Here is a 22962-nt window from a genome sequence, read left to right on the forward strand (position 1 = left end):
ATTCTAACTGGGGGTGCTCTTGCTCCCAGGGGAAACATGGCAATGCCTGAAGGCATTTTTGGTTGTCACAACTTGCACAACCCAGGGGAGTTGTGCATCTAGAGGATGGAGGCTAAGGACATAGTGGGGAAGACTATGCATGTGTGGGGACAGGAATTATATGGGAAATCTCTGTTCTGGCTCCATTTTGCTACAAAGTTAAAACTGCTCAAAAAGTTTCCTTTTTGCAGTCTAGTTTAAAGAAAAAAGAATTTATCCTTAGAGAATGGAAAAATGGTTTTTAAGGCAAGTGTTTCCCCCTCCATCTGTGTAGCATACACCACCCTGCTGTATTAGAGGAATTTGAGTATCAGTTAGATATCGTTTTTAAAAACATAGTTGGTTTAGTGAATAAAGGACCAATTAAATAAGGAGAAAGAGCCAGTGAAATGGATCCATTTAAATTTGCGCATGGTCATTTAACTAAGTCTGGGAAAATTTCAGAAAAATGAAAACAAAAACAAACACTCAACCCTCCCTCGACTTTGGAATAAGAAAGAAATCAGGTCAGCAATTCCTTATTCAAGACGTTGGTGATCCGTTAGAAAGAAAGTAATGATATAGGACATGCTGGAGAAAAAAAGTCAGATAATAAAGGGCTTGTTTTATTTTATCTCACTTCAATAGGTTTGAGGTTTCCAAAATCGCTTGCGTTTTCAGCAACTGACATGAGGACTTAGAGTCCTGATCTAAAATCCGGGCGGGTCCACCCCCCAAACCCCCCCGGCCCCCCCCCCCCCCCCCCCCCCCCCTCCAGTGCAGCCCCGAGGGCCATTTGGAAGTCCATCTGGTTCTTCCAGAAAGTCTTGTTTGTTTGTCTTTTCAGTGACATTCTGTTTATTCAGCTCTGTTTTCCCTTCCGAGGGAGAAAGCTTACAATTTTTTTCTTCTTCTCCCCCCAACTCCCCGCCTTTATCTACGTCTCTGTGTCACCCCCGCAGCTGATAAGAATAAAAACTGGAGACAAAGTCAAGGGAGGCAAAACCCGGCAGAGGAAGGAGCGCCGTGGAGGAGGGGTCCGCCTCGGGCGAGGGCGGCTGTCACCCACATTCCTGGGCAGCCCGCGTCGCCCCGCACGCCTCCTGTCATTTCCGCGAGCCCAGGCTGGGCCGCTCAGGCCGCCCCGGCGACGTGGGTGGGCTTCTGTGAAGACACAGTGTCTCGTCGCATTCAGGAACTGCCCTGGGCCTGGCCCCATGGAAGGCGGGATGTTTGCTGTTTGAGTAAATAAACCGGCGTAGGCGCAACCCTGCTGTGCCTGCCCCGCGCCCTCACCCCTGCGAGGCCCCCTCACCCCTGCGAGGCCGTCCCAGGCCCGCCCGAGGCCTGGCTGCCACCCACGGCGACGCGGGCGGGGGCGGGGTGGGGCGTGTGTGTCCCCGCATCGTCTGTGACCACGTCCTTCCCTAGGCACTCCGGGCCAGGAGAGGAGAAGGAAGCTTCAAGCCCTGTCTTTGTGGCGGGTCCCAGTGCAGAACCTGGGCCTGTTAAATCCTGGGCGCTCTCCCTGGCCCACCTCAGCCCGGGACCCTTCACGGAGCCGGTGCGTGGGTCTTTGCAGGTCCCCACCGCTCAGGCGGTCCGTGGCCCGGGGCCCGCAGCGGGGCTCAGCGAGGCTGCTCTCAGGCCCTGCTCAGACCTGCTAAATCACAATCTCCAGAAAGGGGGCCCAGCCACCCCTTCTACACCTTCTGCAGGTGATTCCATGCGCGCCACGGTGCATGAAGCAAGGAGCACGGCTGCTGGCTTTCCAGGAGCGGGGCTTTCTTGCTACCGTGCTGGCTGGTCTCCAGGCACTAGGCAGGTGCTCCATGCTCATTTTTACAAATGAACAAATCATGAACGTGGAAGGGCCAGCTAAAGGGTTTAGATTGGTGTCTCCTCTTTTCCACCCACCAGTTCATCTCTGCTCCTGCACGGTGGGCCCGTGTGTTCCTGCCAAGAGCCCAGGGTTTGTCTCGGGATTTTGTCATCCCGGGCGTTTTTGAGAGCATTAAAAGCAGACAAGGTCAGTGATGGAAGGAGAGGATGTGTCTCTTCTGAGGCTGCCTTGGAAATCTTCCCTCCCCAGAATGATTTCCACATTGCTGAGCGCGCTCTCTCTCTCATACATTCTCTGTCTCTGTCTTTCTCATGCACACTCTGTCTGGAAGCCAAGATATATATATATAGATATATATATATATATATCTATCTATATATATATATAGCTAGATAGATATATGCTTTTTAAATGAAAAGTGCTTCAAAAGTCCCTGACCAGGTACAGTCAAGCATTGGGTTGGTCCTGTCACCTGGTTACCAGTTAGTGGCTTAGGCACCTAAGCCACCTGGACAGTGCTGGGCTGTCCCCTGACAAACACTGACCCCTGACCACCTACTAGGTGTCAGTCACTGGAGGGGGTTTTCTGTGGGCAACAAAGAAGATTCAGTCTGTGCTCATGGCATCTTCATTTTATATGAAGGAAGACAGGTAATTAAGTAATTTTAATAAACTATAATGTAACAAGTGTTAGGAAAGCATTATTTAAGATGCAATTAATTCATGCCATTTCATGACATCTCTTGATATCTTGACTTATTATTGAAATTTTCACTTTGCGATTTAGTATGTTTACTTGTCCTTCCAGCTAAATGTTAAATTTCTAGAGGATAAGAACAAAGTCTTACACAAAACCTTCCACGGTTTAGTCCGGTGTGCTCCAAATACACCAGTATTCTAACTGGGGGTGCTCTTGCTCCCAGGGGAAACATGGCAATGCCTGGAGGCATTTTTGGTTGTCACAACTTGCACAACCCAGGGGAGTTGTGCATCTAGAGGATGGAGGCTAAGGACATTGCTACACAGTCACAATGCCTAGGACAGCCCCGCCCGACACGGAATGACCCAGTCCCAAGTGTCAGTAGTCTGAGGTTGAGCCTCTGGTCTAGAGAAGCCTTTCAGGCTCCTCTTCACATCCTCCTCCTCCTAACAAGGTCTAAGGTCATCATTATTTTGATTATACTTCAGGTCACATGTCCAGGTCCAGCCTGTGTCAGCTGGTGTGGCTCCATCACACCACTCCACTCCAACTGGACATGGGTGACAGGGTGATCACACTGGGGAAGCTTTCAAAACCACCACTGGTGGGGGGTGGGAGGTTGGGGGAACCAGGTGGTGGGTATTAGGGAGAGCACGGATTGTATGGAGCACTGGGTGTGGTGCAAAGACAATGAATACTGTTATGCTGAAAAGAAATAAAAAATTAAACAAACAAACAAACAAACAACCCACCACTGGCGATTCTCCAGCTCTAACTTGGTGTTCTGAAAGTGGCAGAGTAGAGGTGTTCCTGGAATAGTAATGAATAACTGCTCCTCATTCGGTTGATGTCCACCACCGGGATATTTCTGTGGGACAAACTCAAAATTTGACTTCTTAGCCCCACAGCATGGAAGTCATTACAATCGGAAGTCATGTTTTAAGATGGTGTCAGCTTAGATTGTGGTAGCCACTGATGCTGAGAAGGAACGGGGTCCTGAAGGACTGAGCAGGGCATGGTAGCTTCGGAACCATGGTTTCGTGAGGCTCCTGAGACTTGGTAAAGGCCAAGGTCAGGAAAGGGCACAGCAAACACCTGCTCGAGGTCTCTGTGGGAACTGCCCAAGGAGGTGTGCAGTGCGTTCACACATCAGGATAGAGTGTTCTGTGTGCTGCTTACTGAAGGGCAACTGCTGGTCTTCACTGAGGCAGAGGGCATCTCTGCAGAGGTTAGTGACCATCCTGGTGATGGGGAGTGACAGGGGCAGGGAGGGGTGACACTCAAGGGACAATGTGCCAGGCTAGGGGTTGAGGAGACACCTGGAAGGAGATTCTCCCATGCAAAAGCACTGGCGGCTGGCCCTTAGGAGCCATGAGGACTAACATCTGAACCTCTTTTCCCTTTTTACCTTGCAATCCCTGCAGGTTGCTAGTTAAGATGGTGAAGCATGACTGTCTCCTTCCGGAGTGGCTTAAGCAATACCCCAACCCTTGTCAGACTGAATGATCGTCTGAAGAGCAGGGTAGTGGGGACAGGGCTTGGGGAGAGCGGGAAAGCGGCTCTTTGCAGGAATGCCCAGGAAAGGCTGTTCCTGCAATTCCACGGACTGGGCACTCAGACTGGGGCTGCTGGACCATTAGCGGGGAAGCAGGAGCTCAAAGCTCAAAACTCAGCGTCATCAGCATTCTAGGTATTTATACACGTGCAAGAGTTTTAGTATCTGAAGGCTGTGTGGAGAGACCCTGGTGGGATGGGGTGCTCCTTCTGCCTCAGAGAAAAGCAGCCTGAGGCCTTCAGAATAGGATGGCGTTCAACCAGCCAGACCAGCAGTTCTCAAATGGTGATTTTGCTTCCCCGGGGACATCTGGCCATGTCTGGAGACACTACTGATTGTCACAACTGGGACGGTGCTCCTGGCTTCTGATGCAAAGAAACCAGGGGTGCTGTTAGATATCCCACAAAACACAGGACAGCCCAAAACAGCAAAAAATGTCCTGACCTGAAATGTTGATAGTACCACAGTTGAGAGAGAAAAACTCTTGGAGAAGGACTTCAAGATAGGGTTCACCTGAGAGAGCCAGTGTGGTGAAGTAGGTCTGGGCGAGATTCTGTCCTACTGAGGAGCGCACTGCAGACACAGGCCAGCAAATTCTGCATGAGTGGAGAGTTAAAGTGGAGAGTTAAATCCTGGAAAATTTTCATGTGTGTGTGATTCTAAGCCAGTCTCTCCTAGCCGGGCTCTTTGAAGGAGGATTGGACAGTTGTCTGCAGTGAGGAGAAGTGAAAATCCCCAGTACTTCCTGGAGGGGTCTGGGAGAATGTGTGAGCTGAGCTGCTGCCAGACTCCTGCTGAGTGTGGCTGGACCTCATATGGGTTTTCCAGGCCTTGAGGAGCAATCCTTGCCGGAAGCACCAAATTCAAAGTACGAGTAGCTTTGTCAGTGTTGTGGTGATAGCAGTGTGGAAGTGGGCTGTGGCCTTCACTCAGGCTGTGCCAGACCCCAGACTCCAGGGGCAAGAATGAAGTTTGGGGAGTCTGCGAGGTAGACCAGGAAATGCCTCACTGAGGGAGGACAGTCTTGATGTTCAAGTGGGAGGAGTGGGGCCTCCTCTGAGAGACCTTCCTCCATCTACGTCTGATCTGGGTCAACAGCTCTGTAATGCCTGGTCCCCTGCTGTCCAGGATCTCAGGAGAAGAGCGGCGCCCTCTCTGGCAGTCATGGTCTCCTGAGATTCCCAGCCCCCATGGAGGTCTTTCTGTGTGACCTCTTTGGTGGGGTCTCTATACACTCTCCATTGGAAACACACATGGAGAAGAATAGTGACAACTCTTGTTGATTTCTCCATAGTTGGAAAAGCAAAGGTCTTTGGGAACAGGCTTACTGGATTTGAATATAATAATGGTCTCTTCTCTGAGCCTTGTTTTTCTTATCTATGGGGTTGTGAAAAGATTGGAAGGATCCAGGTGATGCAGTTGGTACAATGTCTGTCTCAGAGGAGGTACAAGGGGGAAACTGCTTTTCTGATTATCGTTAGTGTAGTTATTTCCCATGCTTCGTTCAAGGCCTGGCAAGTCTGAACTGATTCAGTATTTTGCAACTGACAAGTAGGGGACGCGGAGCTACTGTTCCTTAATTGTAGTGGCCTTAAAGTTTCTTAAAATGTTTGGTGGTTTTTGTCATCTAGTGCACATGGAGAAGAACTAATCAACATATAAATCCAAATATTGCCTCAAAGAAAGATATGTAAGATAAACAAAATAAATACAGGGTGAAAAGAAAATTCTCCTTGAAAAAGAAGATAGATGGAAACAATATAGTAATATCACCTGGATGAGAACATTTCCAGAGCTCTGGTCACTGGCAAAAGTGCTCAGTAGACTATCCAAGATGCTGTCACCACAGATTGGTAGCTGGAAAGGTCATTTTATCATTATGTTTTTATGTTTTAAACTTCAGCTTTCCAAACATTCATTGCTTTTGTATTAATGATCTTAAGAAAGAAGTGTGTCTATAAATAAAGCCGTTTCCCACATTTTGTATTGGAATAAGTTGGAGATGTGTGTGTGTGTGTGTTCAGAGGGCAAGAGGAAGGCAGTTCAGAAAAGTCTTAGCCATTCATTCTCTTAGGGTAATTTTTCTAAAAGTAGGTATATAAAACCATTTTGGATTTCGGATGCAATAGCTGGAAACTTCAAATTTAGCACTGATTTTTAAAAAATGCAACATTATCTTTGGTTTCTGAAACTGTGCATGTATTCATTTTTCTCATTCACGAATACCTATACCTCTATGTTCTTCTTTAACAGTCATTGAGTACATTTAAGGTATATAGAAAGATGCCAGATTAGACAGGGAGTGTGGGGGATACAGTGTTTGGGACAGGGTCCCTTTATTCCAGGAGTTTACAAAGGAGATGAGAGAAAATGTTCCTCCTTCATTTCCTTGAAATGGCTCAACTTGGAAGAGATGGCTAGTTTTCTAAATTCCCATTCTCATCTTGCCAGTGGGATACATAGAGGTGGATGCCTTTAAGCAGAAGGATGTGTCCTCTCCTTCCTGGTGGAACTCAGATGCGGTGGTGGTGAGCCATGACCCACCCCAGATAGTGTGGCCGGGCAGCAACACGGGAGGAAGCATGGGTCCCCCACTGTGAGGCTGCCACAGGCTGAGACAATTCTTTTTTTTAAAATTTATTTCATTTTTTAAAAGATTTTATTTATTTATTTGTGAGAGAGTGTGTGAGAGCGAGCGAGAGAGGAAGAGATAGAGAGAGAAGGAGCAGGGGAAGGGCAGAGGGAGAGCAAGAAGCAGACCCCCTGCAGAGCAGGGATCCTGATTTGGGGCTTGATCTGGGGACTCTGGGATCATCACCTGAGCTGAAGGCAGATGCTGAACTGAGCCACCCAGGCTCTCACTCTGGGACAATTTTTGCAAGAGAAATACACTCGTATCTTGTTTAGTCGTTGTTGTTTCGGTCTCTGCTCTGGCCGTGGAACCTGTCTTGTGGTTCTGACAAGATGTCGTCGGCCTGAGCAGGACTAGAGTAGTCAGGCTTTATGGAGAAGCTGCACTTGGTTTGAGCTGTTAGAATTTGCAGAAGCAGAGGTGAAAGTAGAGGTTACTTCCGATGGTTCAGAGAAGATGCCTGTTTGGGGATGGCAGGGAGGGAGCTGGATGGAATGCAGGTCGAGAAAGAAAGACTGGGTGCGTGGGGTGTGGACAGGATTTAGAAAACATGGAATTCCCAGTGCAAAATTTCAAAGCTTATCCTAGAAGCAATAGGAAACCCTGGAGTTTGGGAAGCAAGTTGGAAAGAAACTCTGGAGCTGGCAATTTTACCAGTGGAGGGAGATTAACTAGAGACTGGTCCAGGGGTTTTCCAATGGTGTTCCACAGAAAACTTGGGGGAAATTCTAGGGCACCAGCGAGGGGCTGATTGGAGGTGGGAAAAGGCAGGAACCCTTGCTTCTCCTCATTTGACCCAGAAACCTCCATTTTATCTTTTTGTATAGATTTATGGCTTCTGGGCAAGATTTTACTTGAAGAAAGGAGCTGCTGGAAAGGAACATTTTGAAAACTATGGGACTGCGGGTGGTCTGGGAAAAAATCAAACCCCGCCTGAAGTCTGTTGTCGCTGGAGGATGCTTAGTGTTTCGATGTCCTGTGTTTCCGAGTTTAGGAGCTCTGGACTCATGGTCTGCAAACACACATGCTCCCTGCCCATTAGCTGATGATTTTGAGCTTCAGTTTCCTTATCTGTAAAGCGGTAGTAAAATTGCTCCCACCACAAGATGTGCCGAGGCGTGAGTTAACAGGCACAAAGCACATGAAACGGTGCCTTGTACATATTAAATGCTCAGTAAATGTTGGTTAATGTTATTGTTGTTATTGTTTTATAAGGATGAAACTTGCAGTAGACTATGAAGCCAATGTTGACTGGTGGGGAATGAGAGACAGACAACTGGTTGGGGAATTCATAGCTTTCATTGAAAATTCTCCCTGAGAATTAATCCTGGTTCTGGGGAAAGAGGGTATAGTTGATGTTAAGTTCAGCGAAGTGTTACTGAAAGGGCACAGCTCTGCAGAACCCAAGACAGACTTAGCACTCAACCAGTGTCTATGACTTGATGTCAGAAGGAAAGCGACTTTTGTGGAGGTGGATTCACCAAAGCCAGTTCTTCCAAAGCTGAATCCACGTTTCCTCGATTTATTTTTCTCCCAGAGAACTTAGGACGTTGCCTTTCTTTCCAATTTGCCTTCCTCTGCTTTTCTCCTAGAATTCTCTCTCCTGGTTACACAGAAGAGCAACGAGATATGGCGTATCTTTCCTGCCCCCCAAAATAAATCCCATAAACCTTTGGCCATTTTTGCTTTGCTTCAAAATTTTTTACTGCTTGTAGCTATCAGGAATAGACAGAGATCAACAAATATAATAAATGATGAAGGCATTATTTTATTGTAAGTTTCCAGGAAATCTGCAAAAGCTCTGCTCAGTGTTTCTGCCCTCCGTTTATGTACAATAAAGATTTTTTTTCTCCCCCAGTATGTCTTCTTCTCTGACTTTTTCTTAGCCATTTCCCTGGGTTTCTTCTAATTTTTGCCTTAGAAACAAGCTTACACAACTCTGTGGGGGGGGGGGGGGCCCTTAGATCAAACGATGAGGCTTTAGCTGAAGAATCACAAAAAGGTATATTCTAAAAACCCAATTGGGAACAAGAATATGAAAAAAGGAATCATCTTTTGGGGTACAGATGGTGTAAGGGGACCCAAGACAGAAACAGTAAGGTCACTGTTTCATGTTTCCTGTTGGTCTTCACTCCCTCCCTCCCTCTCTTCCTTCTTTCTCTGTCTTTCCCACTAGTGGTCAGAGGTCCTTGAGGGTAGACATTCCCATCTGAGGAGTCTGCCTGCTTGCATCCTGTTCTCCTTGTATCCTGGACATGTCAGTGAGTTCCTGTCTCTGCCTACAGGTATGCCTGAGGTCTGTGGATATAAACCATTCACGGCCTTGCCCTTTCTCAGTGCCCCATGGCAAAGATTCTCATGTCTAGAGAATTTACAGTACAGTCACCAGCCTGACTGTGTTCTTCTGGGAGTGTCCCACCCCCTCAGATGACTCATTGGCGAGAACAACTTCACCTGCCGCTGCTAGCCAACAACAGAGGGAAGGGTAGGGTTGGGGAGAACTTAGACAATGTATCAAGAGATGATGATTGCAACAAACCATTTTTATCTAAAAATGTAACTCTGTATAGTTAGACCTTAAAGCCTATTTTCACATGCTGTGAAAATAAGGTTTAGTTCCCAGGGGAAGAAAAGAACTGTTGCTTTTCTATCTACAACGATGTTGGGGAGCCCCCCAACTTTGTGTAAGCTTCAAGTGGTGAGTCAGATTTCAATATGGCTTGAACTGGAAAGCTTTAATAGGCGGTGGGGCTCAGAGGTTAATATGGCCCAGGTACCAATGTCTGTGCTTGTCTCTCCAGAGTTGGTCTTGTTGGAAAAGCCACAATTACTGAAGTGGTTTCTATCAACAGCTTAATCATTAGAGAAGTTGCTGGGAGCAGAAGAGGAACCAATTTGCTGTGTCCAATGTCTCCGCATCTGTGTCTTCCTATCTGAGTTGCATTCCCCCCCGGAGGAAACCACAAAAAAACCTACTACAATTGCACTGAAGGCTCTCGAGGGAGAGGCTGTGAGTGGTGGGGGAGGCAGGGTTCTTGTAGATTCTTGTGGTTGAATCACCTCCAGTGGGAGGTCACCGGACTTCTTGCCTTAGAGACGTTTACTTCTCTTCAACTCAATCTTAAGAAGTCTTGCCAGGGTGAAACGAACTCGAATTGCTCCTGGCCTTTTGCTTTCATTTAATTTTTTTCCTGCTGTTTGGAAGTGTAGATGGTCTGTGTTGTGCTAACTGTGAAGAGTGAAGACCTCATCTGTTGTTATTTGTGGATTTTTGTGAAAACCAGAATGCATGTGAGGTCGCTGTCCCTGTGTGCCATCTTCTGAAACAAAGGGGTCAACAAATCTGGGAGGGAGAAGCTGACCTAAGAAAAATGTTCACATCCTCTGAGGACGCTGAGTTAGCAAGTGCATTCAGCCAATTCTGAACATCTATTGAGTCCCTTTTGTATACCAGAGCACCACCGAGTATTAGACTGGATACCACCAATGGATAGAAGACAGAGAGAAGACTGGGTGGACTCTGATTCCTGAAGCAGGAAACAGAAGACCACTTCTGTGGTTGGTGGTAATGAAAGACCAGCTTTCCAGTTTGGGGAGTTCTCTGAAATGTGCCAGTGGGACCACCCCTTGCTGGTATTATCCCAAGCTAATGAAAAAGCAGTGTTTTCTCCCTTCCTTAGCTTCAGCTTCGAATCTGTGAGCTCTGCTGTGCCCACATATACAATTCCAGCTCCACACGAGGGTCTCCACAACAGAACAAGGGTTAGACTTCCTTCCACTCTGTTCACTAAGCCATACATTCCGGGGAGGGGCTTTGTCTGCCCAGGGGCCGTGTCTGCCCATAGCGGGCACTTTTTCTCTCATTCTCACAAAGCTATCCACAGGTAGCAAGGCTGTGAACTAAATCCACTGAAGTTCTCCGCTACACCAGCGACCTAAAGATCCTGGACGTGGATACTGAGAAGCACAGGACACCCTCCTCGTGTTGCCTGATACAGAAAAGCCCAAGTGGAGACCTGAAGGCGTTGTGGGACTTCTTCAAAAGCCACATCAAGAACACATGTGCACACCTCCCTCCCACTCTCCTCTCTCGGACTGCTGGCTCCATTCTCTCTTTGGAAGAGCAGCAGTGTTTTTATACGGGGTGGGGGGACTATGACAAATGCCAGCATGTTTAATATCTTGTGATAAAAAGTGGAGCCACCAGGTACTGAGTGTTTTTTCCTTGGGCATGAGCCATGATGCTCAAGTTTCGACAGGGACCATCCTGTCTAGCTCTTTCAGCTTGCAGTGCCCCGTTTCCTTGCCCCATGCATGCCCTTAGAGCGTCTACCTGCTCAGCCATCCCCGCTGCCCCCTTCAGGAGTCACTGCATTTCGGAATAGATGGAGGCTCCAGAGAGAATCAAGGCTGAGCATCCCATCAGGCAATTCCCGAGGAATGAGACCCACCCAGCCTGTCTCTCAGGGCTGGCCACACCTGTGCCCGTGAAGGGAAGTCTCAGGTTTTAGAAAAGTGAAAAGAAGCAGCTTCTGTGCTGGCCAGGCTGACATTGCAGATGTCGGGGGAAGCACAAGGAAACTGTGTTATGTAAACTTCGATCTATTTCTTGAAAAATAGAATAAAATAAAATCCTGCATTAAACACTGCAAAAAAAAAAAAAAAAAAAAGAGAGAGAGAGAGAGAGAGAGAGAAACAGGGTTTTCCTATGGAGCATGACCCCCAGATCCAGGACAAAAGTGAGCTTGATTCTCTTTCAGCCCAATTAACATGGGCATTAATTTCAAATACATTCCTGTCCCTAGGACACTTGGCTGTCCTCAGTCCGGGCTTTGGCATTTGAGTCCTGCCTTTGTTCGGAGAAACAAAGGAGGTAAGGACCCATAGAACCCACCTTTGCCTTCTCTTCTGCTTCTGCATGTGTCCGCTGCTCCTCAGACACTACTGAGAATTCTTCTAGGGTTTAGAGTCACCGAGGAAGGAGGGAGTCTTCAACACTCTGGCGTTTCCAGGGCCAAAAATTTCAGCAGATGCTGCCTCGCTGGGCTGTCAACAATGTCACTATTTGGCCATTTTCGGAAAAGCAAATGGACTATTCTCAAGCATCGCTTTCAGTGACGAGTAAGTGTACTATATACACTAATCTGTACACATGTCTGTGTGCATACATACACCCGCACCTGGGCACACAAGCCCATACTCGCTGCTGACTCAAAACCCTTGTCAGCTGCACTTTCTCCTGTAACAGAAATGATTGCTCTAATGGGAAATGCAAAATTAAGCTCTGAAGTGATTTCCTTAGAAATCAGTAGGAACGGTTTACTGGAACTTTTTTTTTTTTTTTTTAAGATGAAAAGTTTGTTTTCCCTTAAGGATTTGCTCCAAAAAAAGCAGCTCTTACCATATGTTTTCCTGGAGAGGGGAAAAGAGGGGACAGAATGTGCAAGCTGAACGCTGACTAAATATTGCCGCCCTGGATTCCACTGGTGGCTAGTCACCAGGATCCCGGAAATGGCTTGGCTAGCCTGTCAAGTTGAAGGCTACTTAGAAGAGTCCTGAGCAGACTTGGTGCCTCAGGTGTGTTGGAGTGTCTAGTATCTCAATCTTTCATTGGTAAATGCATTTTTTTCCCAGCAGGATGAGTGAGGAGAGGATCAGTCTATAACCCGTTTTTCAGATTTTCTGAGCCAGACCTTTAAAGGTTTTAAAGGAAGGTGGTGATCAGGATTTGAATCTTGACCTGAACATGGTGGGTGGCCTGGCTCAGTGGAAACCCTACTAGATGGATAACCATAAATCATCGAATCGGGACCCAAAGTAACCATCAGAGTTTGCTGGTTCCATTCTTGTCTGCAGGTAGCATTATCACTGAACTCATTTGCACAGGACTCTGCTTGCCTTTCTCTTAGAGTTTTTCAGGGAATAAAATTTTACAGGCTATACTGGTAATTGTCCAGAGGAATTATCATCAGTTCATTCATTCAGCAAACATTTATAAAGTGCTGACTCTAAGCCTGTCTGTCCTTCATCTGATCTCTGGGGGTATAAGAATCAGCCAAGTCTGGGGTGCCTTGGTGGCTCAGTTGGTTAAGCGCCTGCCTTCGGCTCAGGCTATGATCCCAGGGTCCTGGGATTGAGCCCTGCAGTGGGCTTCCTGCTCAGCCAGAGGCCTGGTCCTCTCTCTCCCTCTGCCTGCTGTTCTGCCTACTTGTGCTCTCTTTCTGTCAAATAAATAAATAAATAAATAAATAAATAAAATCTTTTAAAAAATCTACCAAGTGCCCCAATTCTTGACTTCATGAGTCTTACATTACATTTATATTGGGGGGAGGGGTGGGAGAAGGGAACTCCGAAAATATGAGGATAGGAAAAAACCAAAATGAATAAGTCGAATATACAGTAGGTTAGATGCATGAAAGTGTTATTTGAGCAATACTAATCTGTAACTTGTATTTGCAAGAAGCTTCGTGAGGGCCACGACACATGTATTCTACATGATCTTCACAAGAATAAATTGGTCTGGAATGTTAAGGCAATTTCTCAGGGTCATGTGATTAACAATGACTTTTCTGGAATTGGACTACAAATCATCATGCACAGGGTGTGTTTCCTTGTGATTAAACTTAAGAAATGAAGACAGCAACTCAAACACCTGTCTCGTTCTGGTACTCAGTGGGGACTGGATAGGAACTGCTCACTCTCCCACTCTTGGAAGACTGGGAATTCTGGTGTAGAGCCTATTTTGCAATTTGAATACCGTGCTCATTCAATAATAGTGATTCTAGTTGTAAAGGCCTGTGAGGACTAGACAAAAATCAGATGGCATCAGACAATGGCACTGGAGTGACACCAACCCAGGAGGCCAGGTCTGTCCCCAGCCAGGAAGAGTCCTCCTGGGGGAGGGGGAGAACAATTAATTGTTCTCCTTCAGACATTTTCAAGTGGAAACATGAAAATACAGTCTGGGCCAGGCTCTGCCCACTTCATGTCGCTGTGACACAAAGCTGAAAACCAGAGGGGGTTGAGAGACAAACAAAGGACTGAGTGTTTACTTTTGTAATATGCTGTGATTCCTTGTACCAGGAAATCTAATTCCCCTTTTATTCCCTTACCCCACCTGTTCTTCCCTGCCATAAAGCAGGGGAGAAAAGGAGAACCAGATGTTCTATGAGAGTCATCAAAATAATTAATTAATTTCAGAAGCTTTCTTTGAACTCAAGTTGGAGAGAACCACGGACTCTTCATTCTTGGGGGGAATCATGAGGAAACATGAGCATTTGTGGCTGCTCCTGGTACACCATATGGTATGGGAAATAAACGAGTAGAGGTTTTGGAATCAGGCAGACTGGATATGAATTCCAGGTTGGCCACCCAATAGCCTTGGACCTGAGACCAGTTCTTAAGCCCCAGGTTCCTTATTGACAATGGGGAGATGTCACCTACCTGGAAGACTGTTTCAGAGAGTGAGTGAGATCACATGCTATCCGTGACACATGGCAGCAACTCTGTTAGTGTTACAGTGATGTCAGATATGACTTCATGTTTTGCAAATTCAACTATTGCTCCTTGGCAAGGAGAGAGTGGTGGAACAGACAAAGTTAAGAATGTGAGTAGTTTCAGCATGTTTAACTATCTTGTTCAAACAAGGCAGCTTGAAAATCTCTTGACTGTGTTCCCTCTTCCATTCAGTGAATCTGTATTTGGGGGGTAAGTACCTGCTGTTCCCTCACAGACCTCAGTTCCTTCATGTTCCCATAGTGCAAGCGTCTTGCCAGGCCAAGGGTGACTCTTGGGTTTAAAGGTCCATATATCCCCTATCTCATACACCCTAACTGCAATCCAACTGTGTCATCAGAGGATCAGCTAAAGAAACAGTGATCGGTGGTCATTTTAGCACCACGTAATTGTTGCTGTTTGTTCTGAAACCAAAGAAATGTGAAATAATAAAAAGAAGAGACAATGTTTTCCTATCATGTTAGTAAAGGTCTTTGAAAAAATGGTAATACCCAGGGTCTTCCAAGACAATCATCACTGACGGAGTAAATGGGTTTTTCTGGAGGATGCAATCATAGCTATAAAGAAGTATAAAAATGTACAGATGTATTGATGCCATAATTCTACCTCCAGAACATTTTTTTGAAGGTGTTAAATAGGATCTCACTATTTTCTAATTTTAAAAGTTCATCACAAAGTAATTTATAAGACCAAATTATTGCAAACAACTTCAGTGCTCCACAATGTGGGACTGGCTAACCGAATCACTCATTCAGCAGATATCACTGAGCACCCTGCCATGGTGCCCTCCATAGCCCTGGGCCCAGCCTCACTGCAGGTCGCTTCTCCTCAGACCTGGGCTCTGAATACATAGTCTGATGCAACCTTGAATGCACACATTTGTAAACTGATATTCTGTGAAAGCCACGTATTGCCTTCTTCAAACTTTGGGTTCCCTTGACACATCTGAAATTTTATTTAAAAAATTTAGCTAACATTTTAATGTTCACTAAAGAACTCCAGTAAATAACTTTTTAAAAGTTATTTACTTATTATTAATAATATTATTAATTATTTATTAATTAAATTAATGTATTTACTAAATAATTTATTTTAAATAAAGAATAAATAAAGAAATTATTAATATTATTATTTATTTATTTACTTTGGAGAGAGAGAGTGTGTGTGTGCACAGCAAGCGGGGAGGGGAGCAGAGGGGGAGGGAGAGAGGACCTGAAGTCGACTCCATGCTCAGCGCAGAGCCTGACGTGCGGCTCTGTCTCATGACCCTGAGATCACGACCTGAGCTGAAACTAAGAGGTGGATGCTTAGTTAAGCGCCCTGAGCCATCCAGGGAACCCCAGTAGTTAACTTTTGAAGTTTAATGGTATAGTGTGGTAACAGGGACATCTCAGCACCATCCACCAACAGAGTGCTCCTGTGACCCTGTTTCTCACATGTGTGAGCTAAACAGAACCCGTTTCCAACTGAAATTAGCCTGGGGAACATGGGGAGTTTTGGCAACTTTGTCAGTGTTGAGTCTCATAGAAGATGCTAGTCCCTGGTGTGCGGGGGTGGATGATGGCATCTTTATAGAGGGTTATCACATAAGAAATGCTTGTGCCATTGATTTATATTTTCTTCCTTGAGACCAAAGGTTCTCAGGGTGATTTTCGTCCCCCACGAGACATTAGCCAATGTCTAGAGACATTTTTGATCATCCTAACAGGAGGAGAGGTATTACTAACCCCAGAAGGTTAGAGGCTAGGCCTTCTGCTCGGTATCCAAGGTACACAAGAGAGCCAGCACCTCACAACAAAGAGTTATTAGTCCCAAATGTCAGTAAGGCAAATGTTGAGAAACCCTGTGTAAACATCCTGAAGTCAAATCTTCTACTGTCTTCATCTGCTGGGCCTGAAGATTTCATCTATGGAGCCGGAGCAGCCCCCAATCTGAAAGTGAATGCACTGTTTGAGAATGCTTTCTGAATGTAACCTCATGTTGTTGCCTTCGCTTGGTCTTCTTTCTTTTCTTTTCCTTCCTTCCTTCCTTTCCTTTCCTTTCTTTCTTTCTTCTTTCTTTTTTCCAAATGAGTCTCCATTCTAATAAGATTCTCTGTGCACACACATTTATTTGCTACTGAAAATTGAAAAAGCACACTTAAAAATTTTTACTGCAATTCAAAGTTTTGAAAGCCAGTACATCTAGTTTATGCCCCCTGCCCTAATTATGCTCTAGCCAAACCTCCCAATGTGTTCTATGTATTCATTCCACACAAATTATTTGGCTTCTGATTTTTGATGTTACGTTTTGTCTTAATGACTTCAGGCTTCTGAAACACACAGGCAACACTCAAAACCCATTAGTGCTTCTTTGGGTCAAAAGTAAACTACATGGAAGTCTTTAAATGCAAACTGCATGATTTCCTCACAAATGACTGGTACCAAGGGAGAAAAGATACAAACAAGACAGAACTTACATCATAGATTATCAGAATATTGTACGTTTTATCCTAACATAGAGTAGATTTTCCAGGCTGCTGCAGGATGATGCTAACATTGTTAGCAAGAAAAAAAAACAGGACAAGAATGAGGTTTCTGTTTACATAGACTCCATGTCATAATTATGTTCCATGATGGTATCCTCAGAACGACCTCTATGATACAGGCAATAATTGTCATTATTTGTTATTATTTGTCATAATTGTCATCTAGATCTTTCCATTCTTGATTCCACCTCAGCTTCCTTCTGCTGTCATTCTTTTGGCAGCATAGCGCGCTGGTTGAGGCGGCCCTGGTATTTAGTAAATGGCACCGTCCTTTCCATCCTTTCTTTCTGAGCAGTTAACAGTGTCCGTACTCCATCCCTCCTCCTGCTGAGTGTGCGGTCAACAAACCCTGCGAGTTCTTCTCTCTGTCATGCTATTTGGTGGAGGGGAAGGGAGTTTGATACAAGGGTCTGAGAGTCAATTCACTATGGTTCCTTATTGATACTTCTGAGATAGGTTGAGAGGCACCTGAGTCTTCCTGGGAATTCTCTTCACTAGGCATTTGAAAAGGTTCTGGGGCCCAGGTTGGGTAAAGCTTGGCCACTGAAAGCTTAGCCACAGACTGAAGCTCCTTCTAGATTCCAGTGGAAGTTGGTGCTCAAGATTCAACTTGCGACAAAGTAGCCTGGAAAGAACTATACAGCCCAGAAGCAGCGAGAAAAACCCAAAATCCAACAAACCTTGGTGAGAGAAAGAACAAACTGTGGTCATCTTTATTTTTAATATTTTTGCATGTACTTGATGAAAAATTTGTCCTTAAATGTTCACTCTAAAAATAGAGCAATGGAGTGATGTAATTGGCTTATAAGATAGCACTATCATCTGAATTTCCAGATTGGCCTGTGTGCCAAGCCCAATACTTTCCTGGCAGCACAGGGAACGTGGGAGGACCTTACAGCAGTCTGGAGATTGAGACACTTGCCTTCTCAAAGCCATCAGGTGGTACACTTCTTCAGCATGGGCTACAAATGAGCTACTTTCTCTGCGAGCAAACTTTGGTTGTTTGTCCTCATGTTAAACTGGCATTCTCTGCAAGGCACAATTTTAAGGCTTTTTGTTGCTCAAGCAGCCTTCAAACACGTAGTAATGGCTATTTGAGTTTGTCGGTACATTTTGTAAAATCACATGATAAGGCAGTTCCACAGTTTTTCCTATGTCATGTGCTTTGTCTTTGGATGGAAAGGAATGATGGAAGGCCCACTCACTGGTGGTCATGGGCAGCAGTTTTTTGCCATTGTAGCTTTCTCAGTACGCAACTGAAGAGTGTAAACAATCATGGGATGCTTGTGACTCCTAAATCACTTGTAGCCTTCATTGTGTTTGTTCTTGTCAGAGGCAATTGCCCAACACTGTTCTTGATGGACTTTTCACTTTATAAATATTTCTTCAATAAGATTCACTCTGCTGAGAAGAACCAGAGCCTCTTGGCAGCAAAATAGACAAAGTGCACTAGACTTCAAACTGATGTAAAAAGTACAAAAGCAGCACATTTAATAACACCACTAAGCCTTCTGCACACAAGAGAATATGATGCAGAAGGAAAAGCTTCTTAATCATATGTTTTCTGGGAGGAACTTTGTATAATCACTGGAGCAAATCAAATTATAGAAGTCCTTTGTCTTCGTCTACTGAAAATAGTCTTCACCAGAGCAACATTTTGACAAGTTTTTGATCAAAATTTTAGTTTCCATAGATGTCAAACCATAAAAATTATCTTTTGAAAGAATTCACACAAAAGCTGTTCTTTTGAAATTTGGCTAGTGAAAATATATACTTTGAGCATCTCATTTATCTTCCATACTTTCTTTTTTTATTCCTTATTATATCTGGATTAATAGTTTTTTTTTATCAGACTGTATTGGTTATAATGCAGGATTATGGATTTACTTTCCTCCTTAAGAAAGTTCAGGGAGACAAATATGAAATTCTGCCTTAAATTCATTATCATAGATAAGAATTCCTAAATAGGAACTTTCCTGCAAGGACCCCATGGTCTATGTAACCAGAAATTCAACATGGTTCTTAAAATTTGCTTTGTTTATCATGCTTCTCTGCCAAATAATTCTCTAAATATGATAATTATAGTATAATCAAATGGTTATTTTCCCCCTTATATTGTTGAAATTTTTATTGATGTGTATTGGCTTTAAAAAGATACAATATTTTTTTAGTTATTTAGCTAACATGTTCCTTTAATATTTGTAACAACCATTTGTCTTTGTCCCCATTTAATCATTAGAAAGTTGCTAATAATTGTTTTTCATGTGAAATTAATATTTTTCACAATCTATATTATTTACTTCATCATTTTAATTATTCTTTTACATATCAACTGACTGATAGAATTTTAATAACATACATAAGGAGATTTTGACCCCTGTTATATCCAGAGTGCTTATCTAGACCTTAAGGTAAATAGTAAGATATTAATAATCAGTTCAAATGATGTCTCGCTTGGTTCATATTACTATTGTCCTTCTCCTGATTAGATATGATGAAAATCTATGGGTTCTCACAATCATTGGTCATACCCAAGTTCAGAGATACCAGAAATGATGTTGAAGTCAGCTCTTTTTGGCCTTCCAAAGGCAGTTGCTAAATCCGAAGTCAATTTTGGCAAAAATTCAAGATGGAACCCAAATATAGGAACATCCCTACATTTAGTGGAAACTATTATATATGTATAGTTATATATGCATACACACAGATATTACACACATATATATCTATTAATACAATATTTTTAAGGTTATTAAGGAGTATGGAAATATGCTTACAGGTTATGCATTCAGAAACAGTAAGCTGCAGAAGCAGTGTTAAAGAATCATCTCAAATGAAAAATTAACTAGTATCTTTTAAGTTTTACTTTGTATTTATAGATGTACTAAGGGAAAATGGAAGTATCTCCTTTCTTCCTCTTGAGGAGGGGAATTAAAATTTAACAGCTTTTGAAAAATGTTTCAGGGACCACTTGGATCTCTGTTGAAAAGGATTTAGTCCTCCGAAGAAAAGCATAGCTTTTGTGCTTCCAAGGTGAAGAGGGGCAGGGTGGAAGCTTTGCTCTCAGGTGTGGTCCCAGGTGGCTGGCTGCCTGGGCTACCTGGGGAGGTAGGTCACTAAGCTGTGGCTTTGGGATGGCAGCAAGGGTCTTTGGGGCTCAACAAGTAGTCATCAGAGAGGACCTCTATGAAGGGCATCTTGGTGTCATCTGGGGTAGCAGTGCCTACCAGTGGCGAAGAATTGCTGTCTGGTGGCAGCAGCACTGTTAACTGATGGTGCATAATGTCAGCAGTGACCACCCCCAGCATGGACCATGCCTGCCCGTTTCCCCAAACACCTAGTGCACGTCTTTAGTTGGTCTAATAAGACATAGGATGGGGCCTCCAAATGACTGATATTAGCTTTTTCATTAAGCTCAGCCACATCAAGATTTGATTCAGAAAAAAGAAACATGATGACTCTAGTACCCAAATGTCATGGAACAGTTGGGTTCCACCTGACACGTGAACGCATGGATAGGTACCCACAGAAACAAAACCATGCTAGGTGCCATCAATGTAGTAACTGGTTTCTGTGGGTAGAGTGGTTAGAGGAGATTTTAAATTTAAAATTTTTCCTACTTGATTTCTCTCCCCAAATCTCTAGAATGAATTTGTATTGATATTACAATCAGGAATAAGCCAGTTGATGACTTAAAGAAAATCAACAGTAATCAGGAAATTCAGAATGGTGAGGCCTTATTGTCTCTTGTACCTCTGTGTGCCAGGGTAAAACAATGGCTACTATTTTTTTTTTTTGAGAGTTTTTTATCAGCCAGACACTATGCTAAGCTTTTCATGTTAATAAACTTAATTAATCTATACAAAAATAACATAGGTAGTATGATTAACATCCTTTTAAAGATGATGAAAAATTATAAAGCATTATTGAAATAAATAAAATAGGACCTGAACAAATGGAGAAACATACCAGATTCCAAAAAGAAATGAAATAGGATCTGAAGAAATGGATTCAAAGATCTTGCAATGTAAGGGTTGACAACTTTTTTCTGTCAAAAGCCAGATAATAAATATTTTAGGTTATTTGGCCCTACAACTGTCATAAGTACACAACTCTGTCATTGTAGTGCAAAAGCAGCTATAGAGAGTTTGTAAATGGATGAGAATGTCTGGGGCCAATAAAATGTTATTTAGGAAAACTGGTGATGGGCTGGAGTTGGCCCACCACCCATAGTTTGCTTGGAAGAAGACAAGAACCTAAACACATAACTTTCTAAATTAATATCTAATTTATTGCAATTCTAATCAGAAATTTGAGATAATGTTTTTTAACTTCTAAGAGGGGAGGCTTTTTAAAGCAAGACAGAAAACCAAAATGTCTTAAGGGAAAAATAAGACAGACCTGACTACATAAAAATTTAATGTTTTTTCATGGCCAAATACCATATGAAAATATTAACATAGAGATGATGGGACTAGAGAAAATATTTGATGCATATATGATTGGGTATTAATATTAATATTTCTAATATTGAAAACCTTTTACAAATTATTGAGCAAAAAATGGAAAGAGAAGGTGAAATGAAAATGAATATCAAACATTTGAAAATGTGCCCAACATCATCAGTATCTGAAGGAATGTTATATAACAATAAAGAGATCCAATGGTTTGCCAACCAAGTTGGCAAAAAGTAATAATAGTGATAATATTCAGTGCCAGGAAAGATGTGAGGAGACTCATCTCTCATGTGATGTGATGCTGGTAGGGTCTGAACTGGCATACACTTTTGGAAAGGTGTCTGGTGATATCTGGTAAAAGGAAAGAAGGCAAATTAAAATGATAAATTACCTAACCAAAAAGGTAGAAATCTATACTCTGAAAACTCTAGAAAACTTATGAAAGAAGTTGAGGAAGATACAAAGAAATGGGAAAATGTTCCATGCTCATGGATTGGAAAAAACAAATACTGTTAAAATGTCTATGCTACCCAAAGCAATCTACACACTCAATGCAATCCCTATCAAAATACCACCAGCATTTTTCACAGAGCTGGAACAAAGAATTCTAACGTTCCTATGGAGCCAGAAAAGACCCTGAATTGCCAGGGGAATGTTGAAAAAGGAAGCCAAAGTTGGTGGCATCACAATTCCAGACTTCAATCTCTATTACACAGCTGTGATGATTGAGAAAACCTGGTATTGGCACAAAAACAGAGACCTAGACCAATGATACCCTAGAGATGGAGACCCCAGAAATGGATCTCAATGCTATGGTCAACTAATCTTTGAAAAAACAGGAAAGAACATCCAATGGAAAAAAGACAGTTTCTTCAACAAATGGTGCTAGGAAAACTGGACAGCCACATGCAGAAGAATGAAACTGGACCATTCTCTTAGACCATACACAAAGATAAGCTCAAAATGGATGAAAGACCTCAATGTGAGACAGGAATGCATCAAAATCCTAGAGGGGAACACAGGTAGCAACCTCTTTCACATCAGCCACAGCAACTACTTTCAAGACACATCCCTAAAGGGAAGGCAAACAAAAGCAAAAATGAATTTTTGGGACTTCATCAAGATAAAAAACTTAGGCACACTAAAGGAAGCTGTCAACAAAACTAAGAGGCAACTGATAGAATGGGAGAAGATATTTGCAAATGACATTTCAGATAAAGGGCGGGTATACAAGATCTATAAAGAACTTCTCAAACTCAACACCCAAAATACAAATAATCCAGTCATGCAATGGGCAGAAAACATGAACAGACACTTCTCCAGTGAAGACATACAAATGGCTGACAGACACATGAAAAAATGTTCAACATCACTAGCCATCTGGGAAATACTTACACTAGTTAAAATGGCAGAAATTAACAAAATGGGGCAAAACAAATATTGGCATGGATGTGAAGAAAGGGGAGCCCTTGTACAATGTTGGTGGGAATGCAAACTGGTACAGCCACTCTGGAAAACCGTATGGAGTTTCCTCAAGATGTTGAAAATAGAGCTACCCTATGACCCTGCAATTGCACTACCAGGTATTTATACCAAAGATACAGATGTAGTGAGAAGAAGGGTTAAATGCACCCAATGTTTGTGGCAGCAATGTCCACAATAACCAAACTGTGGAAGGAGCTGAGATGTCCTTCAACAGATGACTGGATAAAGAT

Source organism: Mustela nigripes, chromosome 9 (genome assembly GCF_022355385.1).
Source record: "Mustela nigripes isolate SB6536 chromosome 9, MUSNIG.SB6536, whole genome shotgun sequence".
Taxonomy (NCBI): domain Eukaryota; kingdom Metazoa; phylum Chordata; class Mammalia; order Carnivora; family Mustelidae; genus Mustela; species Mustela nigripes.